General features: G+C 42.0%; 1 long non-coding RNA gene across 1 annotated transcript in view; it reads left to right on the top strand.

The window, feature by feature from the left end:
- LOC148686252 (uncharacterized) overlaps positions 1 to 18,927 on the top strand; it is a 31,127-nt gene that overhangs the window by 11,013 nt on the left and 1,187 nt on the right. Inside the window, exon 2 of the long non-coding RNA XR_015948963.1 lies at positions 10,721 to 10,825. This is a non-coding gene — a long non-coding RNA (uncharacterized LOC148686252). The remainder of the gene's footprint in view (positions 1 to 10,720; positions 10,826 to 18,927) is intronic.

Raw genomic sequence — 18,927 nt, 5'->3', positions numbered from 1 at the left:
ATGGCCCAAATCAAAACCATAAGGGAGGAGAACATAGGGGTCAGACTGGGTCCAGGCCAAAGGCCAGGCAGAACAGCTCCATCTTGCAGGCCCTGCGGAAAGATGTCAAATCCTGCAGGGCCCTGGTCTCCTGTGAGAGAGCGTTCCACCAAGTTTGGACCAGTACTGAAAAGGCCCTGGGCCCTAGTCAAGACCAATCTAACCACCTTATGGCTCGGGATCTCCAAAATGTTGTTATTTGTGGACCTTAAGGTCCTCCGCGGGGCATACCAGGAAAGGCAGTCCCATAGGTACGAGGGTCCTAAGCCTCATAGGGCTTTAAAGGTCAAAACCAGCACCTTAAATCTGATCCTGTACTCCACCAGGAGCCAGTGCAGCTGGTAAAGCACTGGACATAGGCAAGACAACTTTTAAATTACTTATTCTAGCATCTTCCAGTCTTTTCAGGGTTTTTCTTGAACGCTAGTGGCAAAGATGTTTCCTTCTTGCTCAGGCTAGAACACTTGCTACTTGGTTTAAGACAAGCATGGGGAACCTTTTTGGCTCCATGGGATTGTGGCCTTGGAGGCCAAAGTTGACAAGTACCGGTAGGTGGGCTGTCAATTACATGGCGTCACTATGGCGTCACATGATCGGCAGGTGGGTAGGGTCGCTCACTTGTCAAAATCCCTTGCATGGCTTTGCAAGTCTCCCCCTCCCCCTTTAAATTTACCATCTTGGTGGATTCAAAGGGGAGACTGGGGAGACTTGCAAAGGCTTCAAGGCAGCCACCTTGCTCCTCTTTGGGCCTCTGGCAGGCTGTTTTAAGGCCCTTTGCAAAACTTCTATTTGAAGGAGCCACCCCCTTTATTTTTTTAAACTTTGGGGAGAAACAGAAAGCAGAAGGCAAGAAAATGGGGGGGGAGTCCCCTCTACCCCCGGCGCCATCTGTCTACTTGCTCTGATGTTTAAAGGAGAAGTGGGGTGGCTGATTCAAAGAACGCTTCTGCAAAGCACTTGTATTTCAAGGGGATTCTAATCCCCACCAAAGGCAGTTACATAGGCCAAAAACACTGTTACATGCATAGAATTTCCACAGCAAGCCAGGAGGTGGAAGGCAGAGGAGGGAATTCATTTATATATATTTATATCGTATCCTCAGGGACTCGGGTGGTGCTGTGGGTTAAACTACAGAGCCTAGGGCTTGCCGATCAGAAGGTTGGCGGTTCGAATCCCCACAACAGAGTGAGCTCCCGTTGCTCGGTCCCTGCTCCTGCCAACCTAGCAGTTCTAAAGCATGTCAAAGAGCAAGTAGATAAATAGGTACCGCTCCGGCAAGAAGGTACATGGCGTTTCCGTGTATTGCTCTGGTTTGCCAGAAGCGGCTTAGTCATGCTAGCCACATGACCCGGAAGCTGTACACTGGCTCCCTCGGCCAATAAAGCGAGATGAGCACCGCAACCCCAGAGTCGTTTGCGACTGCACCTAATGGTTAGGGGTCCTTTTACATTTTTATATCATACCCCCTTTTTTTGAAGAACTCAAGGCAACAGACATTCCACATTTTATCCTCAAAATAACCCCATGAAGTAGGTTAGGCTGAAAGCTGATTCCTGACCTACGATCATGGAGTGAGCTTCATGGCTAAATGGGGGTTTGCACTCCTCTGTCCTAGTCCAACACTCTGACCACTATGCCACATAGATACCACACAGTATACCACATATGGGAACATTTGCCAAAGAATGATACTGCAATAACAGCATGAGAGGCTGGCCGGTGGAGCAGAATTGCTATGGTAGCTCACTGGAAGGAGGGTTGCTGTTGCATAGAGGAGGGGCAAGGTGGCAGGAGGGAGGCTGGTACACTAGAAACACACAGGCAGCAGTGCCAGATTGGCGCTCCTGGTGCCATCTCCCCTGCCATCTTGTCTCTCTCTCTCTCTCTCTCTCTCTCTCTCTCTCTCTCTCTCTCTCTCTCTCTCTCTCTCTCTCTCCTGATAAGCCACAGCAGCCCACCTGCCAGGAAACTTGTGAAGAAGCTCCGCCCCATTAGGCAAGTAAAAGGTGCAGCTGCTGCAGGTGCAAATGATTTTCTTGATGGGGAGTAACCTTAATGCCCCACATGCAGAAGGTCCCAGATACAATCCTTGGAATCTCTTGTGGCAAGACTAGGAAACATTCCATCCTGAAACTTGGAGAATTGCAGCAGACTGTACTTGGCTTGATGGACCAATGTCAGTGCACCTGCTCCTCATGGACAATGAGAGGTCTGTATGTACTTTCCTTAACCTGTCGAAGCTTCTGCATTATGATCAGTCAAAGGACATGAACTCTGAGTGGCAGCTCATTGAATAGATGGAGCAAGCTAGGTGCAGATATTAGCAGTGTGTGCTTGGCCCCCACAGTGTTTAAGGGCATAGTCCTGGTTCAGTGTCTGCATTCAGTGGCTGGAGAGGATGTGGAAAATGAACCCTTTACACCCTATGAGGATTCATTCCTATACAGAATTCTTAGTGCTTCTGTTTCCCCCTTTATAGAACCTAAGAAATAACCATTGAGGCTGCAGGAAAGTGTTTGAGCAGAATAGATACTTTGGGTTATTTGTAGCCAAAACTGCTTTTGCTGAGGACAACTATAGAAAATAAAATCTAATGTTTACACAAGGATCAAGCTCCACACAGCTGAATAATAAAGACACAATAAAAACTGAAATAATGTGACTGCATTGTGTCTCTGGGGAATTAATGGCATTTACCTGAGATGCAGGTTTTAAAGTGGTTATTTACAGGGCTTTGAGTAGGGTAGTAAAAATTGTGTTAAGATTTATATTGCAAATAGCAACGTAATAGGACTTTGCACATACTCTGAATTCTAATTCCCCAATTAGATTGCTTCAGCTGTAGGAAAACATTTAGCTTTCTGATGTAACTACACTTCCCAAGGATTAGTCTGAATATTTAAAACTCAGCAATGTGCCCCCCCCTTCTGTACAAATGACATTAATCAGGTCATTCTTCTATTTTCATCTTTTCCTGCAGTTCTCTAAGAAATTAGCTACTGACTCCAGCACAACAAATTCAATGTGGAATAGGAACACATATCAGTTATAGAAGCTCTGAATCCATGCATGCAAACTGTAGTAACAGAGAAAGTCCTGGCTGTTGGTTCTGGTGCAACAGCGATACCACGAGGTTGCCGTTTTCTTTGCTTGTTTATACCCCAACATTTTTGGTAGGGTTTGTGAAAAGTGCGTTGTGGATACATACTTTGCACCTGCATTTTGGTAGTAGAAATATATTTGTGTCGCCATTTATTTCTCTTTTCAGGAGCTACCAAACACATTTTTAAAACATAGGGGGAAAAAAGTGAAGCCATCATTTGAAAGGGCAAAAATGGTACCTGTTTATGCAGCCTTCATCTTGCAGATTGAATGATGCCTGAAGGCAGCCAGTTGGCTGTTCCTGCACTAGACCAATGGGCATTTGTCTCTTTCTGTAGCATTTCTCCTGTGGGATTCTTAAACATGCAAGCAGCATATGTGACCTTGCTTCCTTGCTCCTTTGATCTGTTCCTCCTGGGACTGAGATGAGACAAGCACCATCAAATAAAGTGTCTGTCATTGTTTTGCTTGGGCACATGCAGGCAACTGTAGCATGAATTGGGAGCATGGGAAGCCAGCTCATGGGCAAGAATCACATCTACGCTTGCAAACTGAATAAAACAGCAGGAGGCAGACCAGCAGGAAACCACTGTGGCTGTGAGACACACGGCACATACTTAAACTACAGGAAGCTGATGCGCCTGAGCTCAACAATCAGGATTGTCCGGACAAGCCCTTAATTACAATTAGGGAGGCCCAAACAGAACTGATATATTAGTTTGAGAACCCCTGAGGTGTGGAGAATAACTCTCACTTTTAGCAAATAGGATTCTACCATAATTAAAGCACAATTTGCTCTCACAAAAGCACCATCGTTTCCCTTGAAAAACAAGAGATGTAATTATGCCAGTTAATTGGCAATCCTGCACTTAACTCCTCTAATCAGCCATTTGTGCCGGAAATACCTTCATGGCATCACAGATGGGTTTAATTTAGATTTTGTTTTTCATTTTTAACCGCAAGTCATATCCGACACTGGTATCATCTAATTTTTACATTTGAAGGTCTGCAAAATGTTTGCTGAAGCCCACTTTATGCATTACAAGGATCGGTGAAACATGCACAAATGGGCAGGGCACAAATTCCTCATTTCCACTTTATACTAGAAGAATGGAAGTAGAAGCAGAAGTCATTTGCACATCTTGTTTTCACCACCTTCTAATGTGCACATTCAAAATAATGTCAAATATTCCCACATGTGAGCAAGAACTCTTCTTTTGATGGGGCAGGAAGGAGGGCAAGCACAACACCCTGAGAGTGTTTGTGGCTGCTTCTGTTTCACATTGTAATCATGGCTTGGAGTAGTTCATGCATCCGTTTTGCCCCCAGAGAGAGAATAATGGAGGCAGAAAGACAATTTACAAATTGGGACATGAAACCATAAAGAGAATACATTACAGAATTGTTTTTTACTGCCATTGTAGCTCTAAATTATAGCATAATGAACACTACTTAAATGGCTTCTTTTTCCTCTTCTCTTTTCATTAATTTAATTTATTTTTGTGTTGCAATTCTCCCCCACCCCATTTTCCCCACTTCCTCTCTCCTCATTAGTCTTTTTCTTTTTGTAATGCTCTTGTTAGGTACTTACAATCCAGTTGTAATCAGTTGCTGCAGCATTTGTAGAGCTGAAAGGAAAACATTACTGAGTTGTCAGCATGTTTTCAACTTCATTTAAAATGACAACGTGGTAATCAGCCATACATGCTGCATGAGAGCAGTTACGATGGTGAGAGGGGAAAAAGAATCAGTGTTAGTTCTTTGCCATTAAATCTTCCCAACAGCGACCCACATATTTGTTTTCTAAGCAGTTTGAGGGCTCTGATTGTCATTCACTGGTTCTCTCTCTCTCGTTATGCTTGTGGAATGATCCATTCATTCTAGAGTTGGCAAAGGATATTCACTGGGAATCTTTTAAGTTGGAGGTGACCCAAAAGTAATAATGAAAAATGCAATTGCCTGTACTTCCATGTGGTTATTAGTTGTGGTACATTGGCTTCACTTTATCTCCACTTTTTTATGGTCAAAGTGGCTGTGAGTCAGTAGGGAAGGTTTGATAAAGATACAGCCTTAATTGAGGAACATGAACCTTAAGTGTTATATTGATGAAACTGGCACCACATACGAGTCTCCTGCTTGGCATCTTTTGAACATTACCATGATATGCAGGGCCTAGTATATTGTCATTTTGTTTTATAATCTCCTTTTTACACTTGGAGAGGAGCTGTAGCTCAGTTGTAGAGCACATGGTTTGCCTGGAAAACGTACCTGCCCTGCCCAAACCAGCTGCTGCTGTAGCTTTTAATGAGTGAATTCAGGGAAGTGGTTAATACAGGTATAGTACATACAGAGTTTGTTGCAACACATACACAAGCTGCACCATTTCTCTTCCTAATTCCCCAATTCAGAAAAAAGTAAAGGCAAAACGATTAAATAAAAGTAGATATTTATTACAGAAAGATTCACACAGTGTCCATTGCTGCTTGCGTGCAATCTCTCTCTCTCGGTCACAAAACAAATACAACAAAACAACAAAAGCTCTTCAAAGTAAGGAACATGCCCTGTTGCTTCTCTGGTTACCAGAACATGAGATGTGGACTTCAAGGAAAGAACTCTGAGCATGCTCAGAATAGATGTATGATTTGGATGACCCTATTAGAGACCAGGAGGGCTATTCTTCAAGCAGTCCTACCACAGACTTCAAGGTCTGTGCAGAGCTTGTCTGAGGACCAGGTCGGGAGTCTTTTTAAAATAAAGTTATGCAATCAAACAAAGAAAAAAGCAGCTGGTCCCTGGCATGTCCCCCAGCCGGTTTAGCCCTCTGTGAGCCAGGGCAAGTGTACTTTGCTGCCCCACCTCCTGCATGGGCCTGGTGGCTGGATGGCTGTTATAACAACAGGGAGAAGTGGGAAACTGCAGAGCATGGGCTGAATAGGCAGCCATCCTAATATTCAAATTTCACATGGCTTTTCTGCCCAGAGAGACATGGGAAGGACCTTGTTACCATAGTAATACTTTTGGATTAGGATCAGCTGACTGGTACAGGGAGCTGATTACCCAGAGAACAGACAATTGGGATAAATGTCTCCAGGAGTTTTTCTCTCGGTTCACAAAAGGAGGTATTAAATGGGGAGGAGGGGAGAAGGACAGGAAAGAGTAGGCAGCTTTGAGATTTTTGGGGATTTTAAAAAATTGTTAATTTTAATTTTTAGAAAAAAAACTCCTGGCACTTTCCTTGGGAGCACTGTGTCTCTGTAGCTTCAGTGCATAGGCATCAACTAACAGTAAAGTACATTCAGCTGTCGAACACTGTTGGCAGGGAAGGAGACAAACATGCCAGCTGGTGTGTGTATATGTATGTGTGTTTGCAAGAGCTATGAGCTCAATGACCTGAGATCTTAGAATTTCAGCATCAATATTTCCACAGCCATTCTCAAATGGCCACACAATGCTGGTTCCCAGATGGGAGCAGAACAGGAGGGCAGTTGAATTATGAGCCAATATAGGTGTGAAGAAGTGGCTAGTGATGGCACTGCATAAACATCAAAATACAACTGTTAGCTTCTTCTCAGTTTCGTTTCTTTTGTGGAATAGGCTTGCTTTTTGTTTTTGTTTTTTTGCTTCCCTTCCCATTAATCTTAGTTATCTTTGCTTTTGTGGTAAGGTTGCCTTTTCCCCAAAGGGTAGAAAGATTTAGGAGCCTTCTGAAGACTCAGCTCTCTTTCGTGGGGCAAGAATTGGACACTTGGGCTTTTTCATAAACCTGTTTATGCATCAATTTACAGGTTAAATAGAAGAACTTGCCAGCTAAGGCAGGTTGCAATTCCTCTGATATATAGTCATTACTGTTGAAGATGCCATGAACGTCTGTAAAGAAATTATTTCAACTGAAGCTGATCAACATTTTGCAGCTTGTTCAATTAACTTTGCTGGCACCTGTTAAGTCTTAGGGAGAAGTAGTGATATGCAAGATTATTTCATTCCTTTTTATTATTACAAACTTCGTTCATTTCATTGCTCATTTGTAAGGGGGCTTCATTTTGGTTCCTTATACATTAAAGTTACTGTATATTCATTTCACTACATACATTCACTTTTGTTCCATTTGTTTCTTGTTTCTTTCCTAGTTTTATTTTTCTAGTTTTAATGTACCAGAGCAAGTGCAATGTCTAGGGCATCTGGAAAAATAACATGGCTGCTGTCAGGGAGCTACCACTGAAATTAGCTCCACTACAACTAAAACAAAACAGAGAGCCCAGCTTGAAATAAGCACTGCATGGTGTAACAAAAACAAACAGCATTGGTGCCCATTTGTTATTGATGCAATTAATTGAGTAATGAATAGATAATGAACTGAATGGGGCCCATTGGTTTCAAGTTTTAATTCATTATGAAATAAATACACACGCTGATTTCACACCTTCAGCCGCTACCCACCTGATTTAAACACCCCTTGCTAACCCACATTTTCAATCTATTGTTTAAGTAAAATGAACATCGATTCAGCTAGTTTGTAAATTTCATTATTACTTTATGCTTCTCCTTTGCTTTGTTTCTCCCAGTTATTAAGGAGCTAAAACAGTGCAGAAACAAGAGGAACTGGATATATTTTATCTATCTTATAAAAGTACTGTATACTTGGTTTTCTTTATAAATGTAGTATACTCAACATAGTATATAAAGTTTAAAATAATTTGCTAAAATCGATTTCTTAAATTAAAACCAAGAAGAAGGTAAAACAAGTAAGCATAAAAAATGAGGAGACGAAAGGTTAAATGACACTAAAGCTGGGTGGGAACAATAGTATTAGCCGCTCAAACATTAAAATGATGAGGGTCAATCAAACCCTTCTAAGGGAGGGAGTTCCACAGCACTGATGCTGCAGTGGGTCAGATGCAATGCAGGGCCAGTTTGGGATGGGGGGCACTCATCCTATATCTCCAGTTCATGGTTAGGCAAACTAAGGCCCGGGGGGCGGCAGATCCGGCCCAATCGCCTTCTAAATCCAGCCCGCGGACGGTCCGGGAATCAGCGTGTTTTTACATGAGTAGAATGTGTGCTTTTATTTAAAATGCATCTCTGGGTTATTTGTGGGGCATAGGAATGCGTTCATTCCACTACCACCCCGAAATATATAGTCCGGCCCCCCACAAGGTCTGAGGGACAGTGGACTGGCCCCCTGCTGAAAAGGTTTGCTGACCAAAAGATGATTCCAAAAGATGCTGCCAGGGGACCTCTGGTGATCTAGAGTGACGCTCAGTATACTACCTTGTTCCTCATGCTGTTTAACATATAAACACACTGCTAGGAGAGTTTATCCTGGGATTTGGGGGTTAGTTGTCTTCAAAATATGGATGGTATGCAGTTCTAACTTTCCCATTTAACTGATGCCAAGGAAGTAGTGGAAGTTTTGAGTCAGTATGTGAATGCCTAATACCTTGGATGAAGGCTAAAAGCTCAGCAAGTTCTCTTGCAAATAACAGAATAGCACATCAGTCTCTCCCTTAGGTAGACTAGTCTGGATGTAAAAAGGGGGAAAAAAGGGAATGAAACTGGGGGGGGGGAGCAGAAAGAACTTGGAATTGTTTGGGATTTTCTTGGGATCTAATTGACATTAAAACACTTTCCCATTGCATATGATGAGGGAATTGCTTTATACTCATTCCCCAAGCGAAAGAACCCAAATGAATAGAGAGCAGTTTCTTCTTCCATTGTCTAAAACCTTTCACTTGCTCCAAATATGTCAAAAAATCTGTCAGCAGTAGCATTATTACCCTGATGCGAATGTGCCTGCAACTAGACAGCCGCTGGTCTGTGACATATTTTCCATGCGGAGGCTCCCCCCCCCCAACTTTCTGGCATTTCAGCAATACACTCATGTGTTTTGATACAACGCTATAGATAACATAAGCTTGCAGTTGGTGGTGGTGCGCTTGAAAGGGAATTGTTAATTTCTTGCTGATGGCGACTGCCTTATTGATGTATTTGCTCCGTGTTCTTTAAGCTTCACAAATTAATGGCTATTAATTCAGGAAAGAAAGAAAGAAAAGCCTCCCAAAGAAGTTCAGAGTTACCTCCCGTCTTGGAGGCCCACCAGGACAAAAATGGTTGGAGGGAGGAATATATGCGTGTTTTAGTACCCTCTCCTGCTATGCTTTAAACTGCCTCATTCCCTCACTTTATTAGAATTCAGTGACAACTCAGTTCTAACACAGGGGTAGGCTAATCTATATATGGAAGATCCATTTATAGTTCAAAACAGTTGCAGGGCTGCTAATCTGCTAATCTCTTTCCCACTAAGTCATTCTACAATGCCGCTATTAGCTACTGTACTGGGAAAAATATGATATAAATTGTATTGATTGTATTCCATATGTATTTTGTCTGGCCCAAGAAGCCTGTATTCAGATACTCTGAATCACATTATTCCAGTTTACTCCTCATAGAACCATTTCTGCCTTGTAATAACATCTGTTCATGTATCAGCCTACATGTCAACAGTATAACATTTTGCTACTCAAATGAGGAATACACAACTAGCAGTCCTTCTACCACTTCTCATCTGTATCTTTTTTTATAATTATGAAGTAAAGAACAAGTTCATATATCAGTTATCGATCCTGAGAAATGAGGCTATAAAAATAGCTATAATATTTAAATTCCATTTGATCCTGCCCCCACCCCCCCAAGCTGGGCTTGTTTGTTTGACACTCCAATTGAATTTTATGGTTTTAATATATTTTTGTATGTTTCTAATTTGTTTTCAACTTGTTTGGAATTTTTGTAAACTGCAAATTTTATTGAAAGCGAATGTACACCCCTTAAAACAAAAGAATAAAGGGATACTTTGCTAGGGCTGGACCAGAAAAGTCCTGACATTTATGTGTTTAATGCAAGATCCTGACCGCAGTACAACAAGAATACCACTATCTATTGTTTTGCTAACTTTGATGCAGAAAAATCCTGGTGTTTATGGCCCCTATATTTAGCTGTTGGCAGGCAGCTCCTTTAGCCTGAAGATGGTGCCTGACCCTCCCTTTCCGAGGCAGCCAGGGAGAAAGTGCGGGATGAGCAGCTCTCCGCTTGTCTTGTAATGATAGACCTTACAATTTAGAGAAACAGTATTCCCTTAAGCCACATTCTCCCCATACGATACCACTTTAAACAGCTGTGGCTTCCCTCAAAGAATTCTGGGAGCTGTAGTTTTTGATAAGGTCCTGAGCTTTAAAGTGCCTTATTCCCCTTCCAAACCCACAATTCCCAGTTCCTTCTCAAAAGGGATTGATTGTTTAAACCACTCTGGGAACTGGGAAGGGAACGAGGGTCTCCTAGCGACTCTCACAGTGCAAACCACAGCTCCCAGAATACTTTGGAGGAAGCCGTGACTTTTCAAAGTGGTACCCTTGTGTTTTAAATGCATGGTGTGAATGTGGCCTTAGCATTAAGAAGCTGGTAATTTGAGGACTCACCCTAAGGTCACAAGATCAAGACCTAGAAACTGAAGCACAAGTTTGTCTTGGAGGCTCTGGAGAGCACAGCTGTTTCAAGCTCTTCCTCTTGTTTTGTCTTGTGTACCCAGAGCCATTACATGGGTCAGAAGTGCACTGAATCCACTGGAAGCAGTTTTCTGAGCATGCAGCTAGAAGCTGTCTGAGTCACGCCCAGAGAATGCAATAAGGTCTTGGTAAGTGCTGTTTTTTATATTCTTATAAACATGGATATGTTACAACCACCATCAAGCCTGTAGCCACCAGGGGATATTGCAGATAGCTTGAAAATTTTTATTTAGACTTCCTTGGGAGGAAGAGTGGGATATAACGTTAACAGATACATAAAATAAATAATAACCTTCGTCTGGCAGCAGAGGGGGTGGGTGAAAAATAGGGAACCATTTGCGAGGTAGTCCGGATTGTGCAGTTTGGTTTCAGCTAAACTGCTTTCTGGTCTCTGAAGTTAGTTGTGGTTCTCAAACTGTACAGTACTTGGAAGCCACAGAGTGTTGCTGCCACCACTGCTAGAGAGACGCAGTCAGCCTGCAGAGAGGAGAGAAATACCTGAAACAGCTTCTGATACGTTCCTTTTACATCTTCTTTCCTAAAAGCAATGTTATTGAGAGTAAAATAGAGCCTGGTAAGGCCATTCCCTAGAATTGTCAATCACGAAGCAGCATCCCCTCTCTGTGGCCTCATTCTCCTCCTCCTTTTGGCCTGCAATGTACAACCTTTAGCATATGTATGAAGGAGTAATTTTCATTTTATTTTGCCAATTTTTATTAAGTTTCAATTTTTAAAAAACAAATGAACAAATTTAAGAAATCTCAGATTAGCAATTTAAAAATTGCAAATTAATTTCCAGTTTAATATATCATTAGAGACTGCTTCCCACCCGTACCTCCATGGTTTTTATATCTCACACTTTATATCTTTGTATACTGCGTTATACAAAGAGATCTTATCTATTAGTATGAAGGAGTAAATGTAACCACATAAAGAGTTTGAGGGAGGTACAAAAATGTATGAAATTGGGCCATGAAAAAAATACCCTTCTGAGGCGGTTCTGGAGTTTGGCAACTACAGTAGCTTGTTTTGCCTTGGATTCAAGTTGCATCAGATTATGAGGAAGTTCTCAGAAGTGGACATATTCTTCTGGAACCTCTGCCTCGTGCAAAGTAAATGCTCAGCCCAACAAAGCAGCACTGTAGCAAATGTGAAGCAGATTTGTGCAGACTCTGCTTTCCTCTGAGAAGAGGGTGTTTTCCAAAGGTTTATTAATGAATACTAAGAATAACGAAGTAGAATGACAGAATGCAAACTCTTGAAGAGAGACTAATCTGTGTACGGCCTTAGTAAGTAACTCCCAGCAGTGCTCTTAAAATGACTTATTGGTTAATTGAATCAGTCTATCATCTTTTGGTGACAGCATCAATTTGCAGACTTTTTGGTGTGTGCGGCACCGTCAGAGTTACCAATATAAAAGCACATCAGGGTAAAATGAAGTATGGAATGCATTAATCTAAAAGTACACATGTGTATAATTTCTTTTATGTCAGATAGTGTGGGATTCAATTATGTAACTAAAAAGCACTGTTGGCTATATTGCGGTTTCCCCCGGTTTTTAGTGTTTAGGATTCTGAAGTGAGCTGACAGAAGGAAGTGCACTCCTGGGTTAAGAGTCAGAAATCAGGCTGCCAACATTTTTTCTGGCCCCTAATAAGTTGGAATTTAGCAAGAGCGTGCAGACAGAATGATGTAGAAAGCTTGTTGTTTTCCTATCCTACAGAAGGAGCCTAGCAGCCAAGTCTGAGGTTTATTTTGCTTCCCACGATGTTCAGTTTGGGAAATTGATCTCCTTGCTTCTTTTTGATATAAATGTTTCTTTATGTCAGGATTCGCCCTGATGCCCACAGGTTCCCTTCTGCCTGCTGTAATAAGGCTCAAAAGAAGCCTTCTATTGTAGCCAATGTCATTGGTTTATACCCATGAGTTTCTCCAGTTTTCAAATGTGCCCACAGCCCCCAAAAGGTTGCCAACCCCTACATTATTATAAAGATTATTCTTTCTCAATACAGACCTTGATGCCTAGTTTTCGCTAAGGCCATAAACCTGGTTTTTTCGAACACCACTTTGGGCAGAGAAGGGTCCACATGGCTAAATGCTCTGTCATGCAACAACAAAATTATGAACACGGAAGACTAGTTATCAGAGAAATGTCTAGGCTAGCATCCTTTATTACCCAGGACTCTGGTTATCTGCCACATTCCTCTGCTTGCCTAAAATGTACCACTTCTCCTGACCTTAGATCTCTTGTGAGTTTTTCCTACACTTCCCCGTGATTGGCCCTTCTTTCCTCATCGTCTTTTTCATTCCTGTCTTTATTTTATTAATAAGAATATTTGAAATCTGTCAACTCGTAAAGAAACAAATATCATGGTAGTGTTTTCTTAGGTCTCAGCCTCTTCCACCTTGCTCTCTCAAATGGCCCAACTGTGTGTGATGTTGCTCATGTTTCTAGAATAGTGTGCTTAAGCTGCCTACTTTTATTCCACCCTCCCTTTGTTATTTGCCTCCAAAAGGTACTGTTTACTGCAGATAGCAGCCAGGTAGGCGTGATGTTTAGCCCTCAGATTCTTGTTTCTTAGCAACAGGAACCTGAAGTTCATCACTGCCTTGGCTCACTTCCTGCGACACCCTGCCTCCAGGCTTCCTGTTAATTTCCCTAGTACCTGGATCCTTTTTCAATTCAGTATTTCAGGTCTGCTGCCCCACAGCTCCTCCTGTCTTTAAGCTTCGTGTGGGCTTCAGTCCAAGACCAAGTGGTTTACAACTGCCATATTTTGTAATAGGCCTATATCTTTATTGTTTTAAAATAAATACATATATAGAAAGGAAAAGGAAAACAAACAAACAAACAAAAAACAAACAAAAGAACAAGCACACAAACAAGCAAACAAACAATAGAAGAAACAAACAAATAATATCAGAATCAGCAAAAATAATATAACAAACATCATTCATACATCCAACAATGCAAATAATTATGAAACTTGTAAAGAGAAAAATTAAAAATGACTTAGTCTCACTGTACTTTGTCTATTGATTACCTTATACCACACAGTTACATATTTCTTACATAGTTTCTTTATACATCCCTACGAACTTATATTTACACAGTACAGTGGAACCTCGGTTTATGAACACCTCGGTTTACGAATTTTCGGTTTACGAAGGCCGCGGACCCATCTGGAACGGATTAATTCACTTTCCATTACTTTCAATGGGAAAGTTTGTTTCAGTTTATGAATGCTTCAGTTTAAGTACTCCGCGGACCATCTGGAACAGATTAATCCACTTTCCATTACTTTCAATGGGAAAGTTTGCTTCAGTTTATGAACGCTTCAGTTTATGAACAGACTTCCGGAACCAGTTGTGTTCATAAACCGAGGTACCACTGAACGCTTCAGTTTATGAACAGACTTCTGGAACCAATTGTGTTCATAAACCTGAGGTACCACTGTACAAGGGTCAGTCTAGTTCTGCCAAAAGGTTTCCTTTTATACCATAATTTTTAAAGTATTCTTTAAAAAATCTCCATTCCTTATAGACTATTTGTTTTGTTTGTCCTTTAATCTTTCCTGTCACCTTTGCTAGCTGCAGGTATTCTACCATTAGGATTTGCCAATCTGCCATATTAGGTATTGTTGTATTTTTCCAGTTTCTTGCTACTAAGATTCTGATCTCCGTTGTCCTGTTCATGAACAATGTTCTTTTTGATTTCCCTATTTCTTTTGGCAGTATGCTTAATAGAAATATTTCTGGCCTTTTTTTGAATGTAAATTTAAGTATTTTTTAAAGTTCTTCATATATATTGTTCCAAAATACACAGATATCTATACAATTCCACCACATATGCAAGTAAGACCCAATTTCTCTATTACATCTCCAACATATAGATGATCTATTTTTATACATTTTAGCAGGTTTTTCTGGAGTTTGGTGCCCTCTGTACATCATCTTCATTGTGTTTTCCATGAGATTATAACAGGTCTACCGGCCATAATTTTTCCATTGTTCCATGTAAATATTATAACCCAGGTCTTGCTCCCATCTTACCATTACCACTTTCACTTGTTCTTCCTTTACCTCCCATTCTAATATACCTGCGAGATATCTCTTCCTTTACTTTATATCAATTATTTTTCAAATTTTGATGTTTCTTTTTCAAGACGTGCTTTCTTATCAATAATTAATCTTTGATGTATTTGAAAATATTGCAGCCAGCCTGTCAAGTGCCCTTTAATTTCTTTATATTTTTTCAGCGTGGGCTCATCCTGTTGTCCTTCAAATAATAATTGGTATGTGGCCCATTCCCCTTCCATATTCTTTTTCTTAACTGCCAGTGCTTCTGCAGGCGAGGTCCACAGGGGAATCTTGGGTTCTAATATTCCTTTGTACTTCATCCAGATGTTATATAATGATTTCCATATTAAGTGATTCAAGAAGCCCCTGTGGACCTTTACCTTCTCATATATTAAATAGGCATGCCACCCATACCGATTATCATATCCCTCCAAGTCTAGTACATCAGAGTCCCTTAATGTTATCCAATCTTTAAGCCATAGTAGTCCTGCAGCTACTATACATAGTGATGTATGGAAGTGAGAGCTGGACCATAAAGAAGGCTGATCACCGAAGAATTGATGCTTTTGAATTATGGTGCTGGAGGAGACTCTTGAGAGTCCCATGGACTGCTAGAAGATCAAACCTATCCATTCTTAAGGAAATCAGCCCTGAGTGCTCCCTGGAAGGACAGATCGTGAAGCTGAGGCTCCAATACTTTGGCCACCTCATGAGAAGAGAAGAATCCTTGGAAAAGACCCTGATGTTGGGAAAGATTGAGGGCACTAGGAGAAGGGGACGACAGAGGACAAGATGGTTGGACAGTGTTCTCGAAGCTACGAACATGAGTTTGACCAAATTGCGGGAGGCAGTGCAAGACAGGAGTGCCTGGCGTGCTATGGTCCATGGGGTCACGAAGAGTCGGACACGACTAAACGACTAAACAACAACAACAACAACAAAGTCCTGCAGCTGCATGATATAACTCAGGCATCCCCAAACTGCGGCCCTCCAGATGTTTTGGCCTACAACTCCCATGATCCTTAGCTAACAGGACCAGTGGTCAGGCATGATGGGAATTGTAGTCCAAAACATCTGGAGGGCCGAAGTTTGGGGATGCCTGATATAACTCTAGGTCGGGGAGCGCGAAGCCTCCTCTCTCTCTTTTATCATTTAACAGTTGGTGTTTTATTCTTGGTTTTTTTTTTCATTCCATGTGATTTTCGCCATGTCTTTATTCAACTCTTGGAAACATTTCATCCCCCCCAATATCAGTATAGTTTGAAATAGAAAAAAACTGCCATATTTTGGCAATCCTTAGAGCCAAGAAAAGCTGCTTTCTCAAGCACCTTGAAAACCCACCACACATGGCAGGTGAGCACCATTCACAAGCTGTGCAGGACTGCGTTTTGCTTGAAATTCTAAAACATCAAATTAGTTTAGTCAATCAGAGCTGAAGGCTTTTATTGCCGCTATGATAAATTCTGCAGTGTGTTAAATCTACTTTTGCTTTCTCTTTTTTGATGCTGTACGGAAGGTCAGCATTGTCTAGTCTTACTGGAAAAATTAGGTGGAGGTTTGCTTGATTGTAGAGGATTGGATTTAGAATGATTTTTATAATTGGAATTAAACTATTAAAATCATGGAATCATAGAGTTTGAAGGGATGCTGAGAGTCATTTTGTCCAACCTTCTGCCATGCAGGAAGCTCAATAAAAGCATCCATGACAGCCATCCAACCTCTGCTTAAAAACCTCCAGTGAAGGGAGTCTACTACTGTCAAACAGCTCTTACCATCAGAAAGTTCTTTCTGATGTTTAGTTGGCATCTCCTTTCTTGTAGCTTAAAGCCATTGGTTTGGGTCCTACCCTCTGGAGCAGGAGAAAAGAAGCTGGCTGCATCTTCCATAAGTCAGCCCTTTAGATATTTGAAGATGGCTAGCCTATCATATCTCTTCTCAGTCTCCTCTTTATCAGACTAAACAACCTAATTCCCTCCCTCGTAAGGCTTGGTTTCCAGAGCCTTGAATATCTTGGTCGCCCCCTCTGCACATATTCCAGCGTGGACACAGTACTCTTGAGTGCAGTCTGTCAGAAGCAGAATAGAGCAGTACTATGACTTCCCATGACACTATACTTTTGTTGATGCAGCCTAGAATAACATTAGCTTTTTTGCTGCTGCGTCACACTGTTGACTCACGTTGAGTTTGTGGTCTCCCAAAACCTCTTCATCCTTTTCACCTCTACTACTAGCAAACCAGGTGTCCTCCATCTTACATTTGTGCAGTTGGTTCTTCCCACCTACCAGTAAGTGTAGAATCTTACATTTTTCCCTATGGAAAATAATTTTGTTAGTTTTGGCCCACAATCTTGAATCCCGATTCTGCATTGACTACCTCTCCCAGGTTTGCAAGACTCTTAACACATTCTTGCTAACCACTATAGCCAAATCATCCCTGACAACACCTCCTACACAGCCAGTTGTTTACTTCCAGTATTTCCCTCTCTCTTCAGGGGCCTTGACCTTCGACAGGAAAGCGTGATGAAAAAACCCACCTGTGCCCCAGCTTTCTACCCTCATGGTCTCATGATCTAGTCTTTTTAGTCTTTCTAGTCTCATGGTCCTTTGCTGTACATTCAAGGCAGTGTCTGGCAGTATTGTTGGTACCCACCTGAATAAGAAGGTAGGGGCTTTGGTTTGTAGTAAGATTTAAAAATAGGAGTTTCAGATTAAGTGATGAGATCCAGTTTGGAAGTCTTAGGACAGAGGTTTTCAACGTTTTTGAGTCCACAGCTCCCTTGACCAACTACATTATTTCTGTGACACCACTGTGGCTCAGGCAGCCCCTCACCCTTTTTTGAACACCCTCAGCCGCCACCCCAAAGAGAGGTGCCTGCTCACACTGCCCCACAGGGGCCTAGAAAGAGGATGCCCCCAGCCTTAGTGGCCCAGGGTGAATGTGAGGCCAGCACCTTGCCTTGAGAGCCAGTGTGGTGTAGTGGTTAAGAGCGGTAGACTAGTAATCTGGGGAACCGGGTTCTTGTCTCCGCTTCTCCACATGCAGCTGCTGGGTGACCTTGAGCTAGTCACACTTCTTTGAAGTCTCTCAGCCCCACCCACCTCACAGGGTGTCTGTTGTGGGGGAGGAGGGGAAAGGAGATTGTTAGCCGCTTTGAGACTCCTTCGGGTAGTGATAAAGCGGGATATCAAATCCAAACTCTTCTTGGGAGGCAACAGTGGCAACAGTGGGTGCTGCTGGGCCTGTATGGCAGAAAGGTTCCCCTTCAGCACTGGGCACTCAGCTCCCAAGTACAAGAAAGGACATCCCAGCGCCTGCCTGCCCGCCTGGCCTCCTACTTGTCTGTCCATTCCCAACAGCAAGGACTGGCTGGCTGGGCTCCATTACCTGCTTGCTTACTCTGGGGTTGTCAACAAGCAGCCAAGATGAGAAAACCTCCTGTGTGGACAAAGTGTGTATGGAACATTTTATGGATGGAGACAGGAAATTGTTTTTTAGCATCCCTGTTATCACATTGAAGCCTGAGATCCCTCCGTTATATAATGCTTTTTATTCCATCTGTTGCACACAATATTATTTATTTTGCACAATTCCTGATTTAAAAAGCAGGAGGGTGGTCATCCTTGGGATTAAATATATACTAGGAAAACAGAAAATTCCTACAATATATAATCAGTGGTTCAAACAGGTGCAGTGTGTGAAATGGGGGGCTGTGCACTTCATGGTGCCTTATTGTTCACAGACATGCATATGCATATTTGCTAGGGACAGGAAGCATCCATTCCTTTACAATTTACTTATAGAGACCTTGGGAAGAATGACAACGATAGCAACACACAAAAAGATAAAACATAGGGACAAAATAGAGTGATTTTCCAGAGAAAGGAACAAGAACATATGGTAAACAGGGGCAGTTGGAACATATGGTATATTTGCTAGCTTTTCCTACCGCCTGCCCATGTATTGACATATTTGGGCCATAAGTACTTGGGTAGCTTTGTATTACTATGCTGGCAGCAGCAAGCAGGGTGTGTGTGCTGAGTTTATCAGGATGCACTGCTACTTTGTCAAGAGATCAAGGATGTCCACCTGACCATGCCTCCTTCTGGACCTCAGCCTTACTAGCATAAATTGGGATATTAGTCCAAGGGTA

This window comes from Zootoca vivipara, chromosome 3 (assembly GCF_965207765.1).
Source record: "Zootoca vivipara chromosome 3, rZooViv2.hap1.1, whole genome shotgun sequence".
Classification (NCBI taxonomy): Eukaryota; Metazoa; Chordata; class Lepidosauria; order Squamata; family Lacertidae; genus Zootoca; species Zootoca vivipara.
Note: the sequence above shows the minus strand (reverse complement) of the source record. Positions and strands in the feature narration are given on the sequence as shown.